The sequence below is a fragment of the Cupressus sempervirens genome, chromosome 2 (genome assembly GCF_028749045.1).
Source record: "Cupressus sempervirens isolate cs-2001-9-10 chromosome 2, ASM2874904v1, whole genome shotgun sequence".
In the NCBI taxonomy this organism is placed as follows: domain Eukaryota; kingdom Viridiplantae; phylum Streptophyta; class Pinopsida; order Cupressales; family Cupressaceae; genus Cupressus; species Cupressus sempervirens.
Genome location: NC_143119.1, coordinates 767,825,588 through 767,831,587, shown reverse-complemented (window position 1 = coordinate 767,831,587; position 6,000 = coordinate 767,825,588).

Genomic DNA, 6,000 nt, shown 5'->3' with positions numbered 1-6,000 from the left:
TTCTTTGGAATTTGCTAAGAATCTTGCCACCGTACTGACTGCTAATGCAATATTAGGCCTTGTATGCATTACATACTACAATTTTCCAATCATTGATATGTATGTGGTCTAATCTACCTCTTTGTAATCATTTTTGGAAATTTTATGTCTAGTAGAGATAGGGGTTCCAATTGGTCTTGAATCTTCCATTCCAAGTTTCTTTAGTATCTCCTTGATATATTTAGATTGAGTAATGTAGATACCTTCTTTCTTCTATTGGATCTACAATCCAACAAAGAATTTTATCTCTCTAAATATAGATATTTCAAATTCTTTACTCATTTCCTCTAAAAATTCCTTGCATAAGTCATAATTTCTTGTGAATAAAGTATCATCAACAAATATTTTTGCCAACACAATCTTTTTGTCTGATCCTTCTTTGAGATACATACTACTATTATCATTTTTTCTTTGAAGACAAATCTATACCAAGTAGTTATGGAGTCTTTCATACCAAGCGCTGGGAGCTTGCTTGAGACCATATAGTGCCTTGTGTAATTTGCAAACCATGTCTCTTTTTCTAGGATCTACAAAACCTTCAAGTTGTTCAATGTAGACTTCCTCATCAAGAATTCCATTCAAAAATGTAGATTTTACATCCATTCGATAAACTCTAAATCATCTGTGAGTTGCATAGGCTAGTAAAATTCTAACATCTTCTAATCTTGCAATAGGAGCAAAAGTTTCACCATAATCAATACCTTCTTGAGAATAGCCTTTACATACCAACCTTGCTTTGTTTTTGGAAACTTTTCCATTTTCATCTAGCTTATTTCTGAATACCCACTCAGTGCCAATTATATTTTTGTCCTTGGATCTAGGAACAAGAGTCCAGTTTTTGTTCTTCTCAATCTATTCTATTTCCTCATTCATTGCTTTAATTCAAATTTCATTATCTAAAGCATCTTTAACATTTCTAGGTTCAAATTCAACAAGTAAACATGCACCTTTCAATTTTTTTCTTGTCATTGTTCCATCTAATTTGTCTCCAATGATCTGATCAAATGCAGGATGTCTTCTAACATATCTTGCTAACACAAGTTCTTTGGATTTGGAGTTTTTTTTATTGATTTCTTCATGAACTTCAGTATTAAGCTCGGGTCCCACTGTCTATGACTCAGGTCCATCAGACTCTGTTTGCTCTAGTAATAGCTTGGTAGTTTCTAATTGTGACTCAGGTCCTTCATACTAAGACTTGGGTTGCATTGTCTATAACTTGGTAGCTATTGGAGATTTTGGGGACTTGGGAGGTGAAGCTTCTTATCTATCAAATAGATTTGGCAGGGTATCAGGTTCATAGTAAGCAAATCTTCTGTAATCCTCAGGCTCGTTTTTGCTTTCTTCTTCACTCTTTTCTGCAAACTCATCAATTCTAACATGTGCATTTTCTACGATTTTATGAGTAGACAAATTCAAACATTTATAAGCTTTAATTCTACGGGAGTACCCTAGGAATATGTCTTCATCACCTTTGACATCGAATTTACCTTTTTTAGATTCTTTCAAGATATAACATTTTTTGTCAAATACTTTCAAGTAACTTACATTAGGTTTATAGCCATAGCATAGTTCATAAGGAGTTTGATTTGAGTCTTTCTTTAGCTGTACTTTGTTCAAAGTATGTACTGCAATGCTGATTACTTCTTTTCAATATTTGATTACAACATTTTTTTCTATCATTAGTGTTCTTGCACAATCCATGATGGATCTGTTCCTTCTTTCAGCTATACCATTCTGCTGAGGTGTATTAGGGGTTAATACTTGTCTTTTAATTCCTTTTTCAATGAAAAATTCATTGAATTCATTTAAAATAAATTCAACCCCTTTGTTTGATCTCAAACATTTCAACTTCTTTCCAGTTTCTTTTTCTACTCTTGCCATATACCATTTGAATTTTTGAAAAGCTTCTGATTTTTCTTTTAGCTACATTACAATCATCAACAAAAAGAATGAAAAACTTATCTCCACTATAACTCTCTATTCTAATAGGTTCACATAAGTTTGTATGCACAAGCTCTAAGACTTCTTCAAAATGATAGTTTTTGCTTTTGAAACTAGTTTTTCCCATCTTACCAATTTGACAGTTTTGCATAGACCCATATCAAGTTTCCTCAAGCTGGAAATATCTCTTACTCTTTTGTTTTTGCTTACTTTAACCAGATTATCAAAGTTTACATGACATAATCTTTTGTGCCATAACCAACTTTCTTCTACCTGAGCAATAAAACATGAACTTTCACTAAGATCTAGATAGAATAGGTTGCCTTTTGTTTGTTTGCTAGATCCAACTAGATTTCCTTTCCCATCCAACAATTTGGCCTTCCCATTCATAAATTCTACTTTGAATCCAATTTTATTCAACTATGCCACACTTAGTAGATTATGCTTTAGTCCTTCTGTTGGATACAATTAAATAATTGTGTATTGTCTTTGATGTTACACAAATGTCATATCAGTTATCAGACAGAGTCTACCGAGTTCTATCAACCAGGAAAACAGTTTACAGAGTCTACCGAGCTCAGTCGGTCAGTAAAAGCCTTTTGCAGTGTATACCGAGCGTTCCTGTATGTCACACGGTGAGTTAGTGTTAACCGAGTTCACTCGGTAAGCTAAGGAAAGTTTAGTTCTTACCGAGATCACTCGGGTATCAAAGGATTTTGTAGCGAACGGTTAGTGTTAACCAAGTTCGCACGGTAAGTTAAGGAAAGCTAAGTTTTCACCGAGCTCACTCGGTAGTCGAAGACAGGTTTTACCGAGTCCAGTCGGTTTCCAAAGGAAGTGGCAGGTTTACCGAATTCCCCAGTAATTGTAGTTTTTACCGAGTTTTGCCGGTTAACACAGGAAGGAAGTTTTTGTTCTGTATTGACCGAGCAGTGTCGGCCAGTGAAGAATTTTATTTTTTAGTTCAAGCCGACTTTGGAATATGTTTCGTCAAGTTGATTAGGCAAGCCGACTTTGGAATTGTTTTGACAAGTTGGTTGGGCCGACCTGGTATTATGAATAATATATAAAGAGGTGCTCAAGATGCGAAAAAAAAGAGAGTGAGAGTATGTACGGATAGTGCAAGGAAGTGCAAGGAAGAGACTTGCGTATGCCTAAGCAGAATTGAGCAGAGGAAAATCTTGGAGCTGCAGAGATATATTTGATCAGTAAGGATCTTGTGGAGCTAAACTGAGATCTGTATTCAGCAAGATAAGTTGCATGTATTTTCAGATCATTCATTGTTGCTTTCTAACCATTGTAACAGTGATTCTAAAATCTCCTAACAGAGTTGGTTTAACAGCCATTTCATAAATCCTTTAACAGGGTGGCAATTCAGTTGAATTGTTCAAAAGACCTCTTACAAGGCCACTCCTAACAGGATGATTAAATCCTCTAACAGGGTCACACCTAACAGTGTGTTTTGTAACCTTTAACATGGTTGGCTTCTAACAGGGCTCACTTCAGAAGAGTGAAAATTGGTGACTAGTTGCTGGTGGTTTTTCCCATATTGGGTTTCCACGTAAATCTGGTGTCTACTGTGTTAATGATTACTTTCTTTTGCATAGTCGCTTATTTCAGTAAATGCTTAATAAATTAACTAAACATCTATCAAGTTTTAAGCAGTAATTTTTGTGTTTATCGAGTAGCAGAAACAACTAAGTTTAAGGCATCTTTGGGACTTTTGAAAATGTTTTTGTGGTAATTGATTCACCCCTCCCCTCTCAGTTACCCCATCTTCATTTTCCAACAATTGGTATTAGAGCTTCTGGTGCTTGCAGGAGAAGATTTCAAAGATCTAAGCCAAAGATCAAGATGTCTTATAAGAGGGAAATCCCAAGGCTTAACCGAAACAACTTCTCAGCATGGCAGGGATTAATGAGACTTCATCTAGCTTCCATTGGTGACACTGGTCTGAAATATCTTGATGAGAAATATGTAGAACCATCAGGTACATTATCAGTCAATGACATTGCTATAAAGAAGACTCATAACATTATGATGATTGATATTGCATCTGCCTTGAGTTATGAAGAGTTTGATGATGTCAAGGACTGCACTACTGCCTATGAAATGTGGGAAAGACTGAAAGAGATCTATGGTGGAGATGACAATGTCAAAAGAGCCAAAGCTGAAAGTCTGAGAGGACAGTTCGATCAGATGAAAATGAAAGAAGATGAAAATATTGCCAAATATGTTGAAAGAATTAAAGCATGTGTCAGTGCTATCAAAGCTTCTGGAGGAAGTATCAGTGAAGAGACAGTCATAAGTAAAGTTCTTAGAACTCTACTTCTAGTTTATGCCATCAGGGTATCAACCATTCAAGAAAGAAGGTGTGAGGCCAAGCACAAGATAAACCTAGAGGCCATAGTTGAAAGATTGACAGCATTTGAATTAGATAATTTTGATAATTATGTTCCAGCTGCAAAGAACATTGAGTCTGCATTTGAAGCCAAGCTTTCACTCAAGGACAAAGGCAAAAAGAAGAAGGAATCTCAGTCAGAGAGTGAAGATCAATCAGATCAGAGCTCTGACAGTGACCTTGAAGTAATTGAAGCCCTACTTGCAAAGAAATATTCAAGAGGAAGAGGTAAATACAGAGGTAAAGTACCCCTAATCTGCTTTTCATGTGAAGAAGTCGATCATATTGCTGCAAGGTGTCCAAACAAGAAAGATAAAGATGAAAAGAAAGATAATAAATGGAACAGTAAGAAAGATTTCAAATCATTTAAGGATAAAAGTAAGAAATCATGTTTTATGGCTAAAGATTCTAATGATTCTAATGATGAAGAAAAGGATGAGATTGTTTAAATTGCTGTAAAAGATGAATCTGACAATGAAGAAATGGCACTCATCTCTCACATAAGTAAGAATGATACATGGATCATTGATAGTGGCTGCTCACATCATATGACTGGAGATAAAACAAAGTTTGATCAATTTGAAGAGTATGATGGTGGCAGTGTAAGATTTGGAAACAATAAACCTTGTTGCATCAAAGGAAAAGGAAGAATCACTCTAACCCAGGAACTTGTATGTGATAATGCTTATTGGGTAGAAGGACTAAAGCACAATTTATTGAGTGTGGCACAGTTACTCAACAATGGACTCAAAGTAGAATTCATCCAAGGCAAAGCAAGACTGTTGAACGGTGAAGGAAAGCTGATTGGATCTGGTATTCAAACTAAAGGTAACTTGTTCTATCTTGAACTTGATGAACATTCATGTTTTATTGTTCAAATAGAAGAGAGTTGGTTATGGCATAAAAGATTATGTCATGTGAATTTTGACAATCTGGTAAAGATAAGCAAATTCAAGAAAGTGAGAGGCATTCCTGATTTAAAGAAATCAGAGATCGGTTTATGCAAGAATTGTCAAATTGGAAAGATGGGTAAGTCTAGTTTCAAAAGAAAAAATTATCAGTCTGAAGATTTATTAGAAATTGTACATACTGACTTATGTGGACCTATTGAAACTGAAAGCTATACTGGTGAAAAATATTTTATTCTTTTTGTTGATGATTATTCAAGAATGATGACCATCATGTACCTAAGGAACAAATCATAAGCATTTGAAAAGTTCAAATGGTATTTGGCAAGAGTAGAAAAAGAAACAGGGAAAAAATTGAAATGCCTAAGGTCAGACAGAGGTGGTGAATTTATTTCACATGAATTTAATAACTTTTGTATTGAAAGAGGAATCAAAAGACAGGTTTCAGCACCAGGTACACCTGAACAAAATGGCATAGCTGAAAGAAGGAACAGATCCATCATGGATTGTGCAAGAACCTTGATGATAGAAAAGAATGTTGCTATCAAATACTGGAAGGAGGCTATCAGTACAGCAGTTCATACCTTAAACCGAGTACAGTTAAAAAAGGACTCATTCAAAACTCCCTACGAAATATGGTATGGCTATAAACCCAATGTAAGTTATCTGAAAGTATTTGGAAGCAAATGTTATATCTTGAAAGAATTTAGA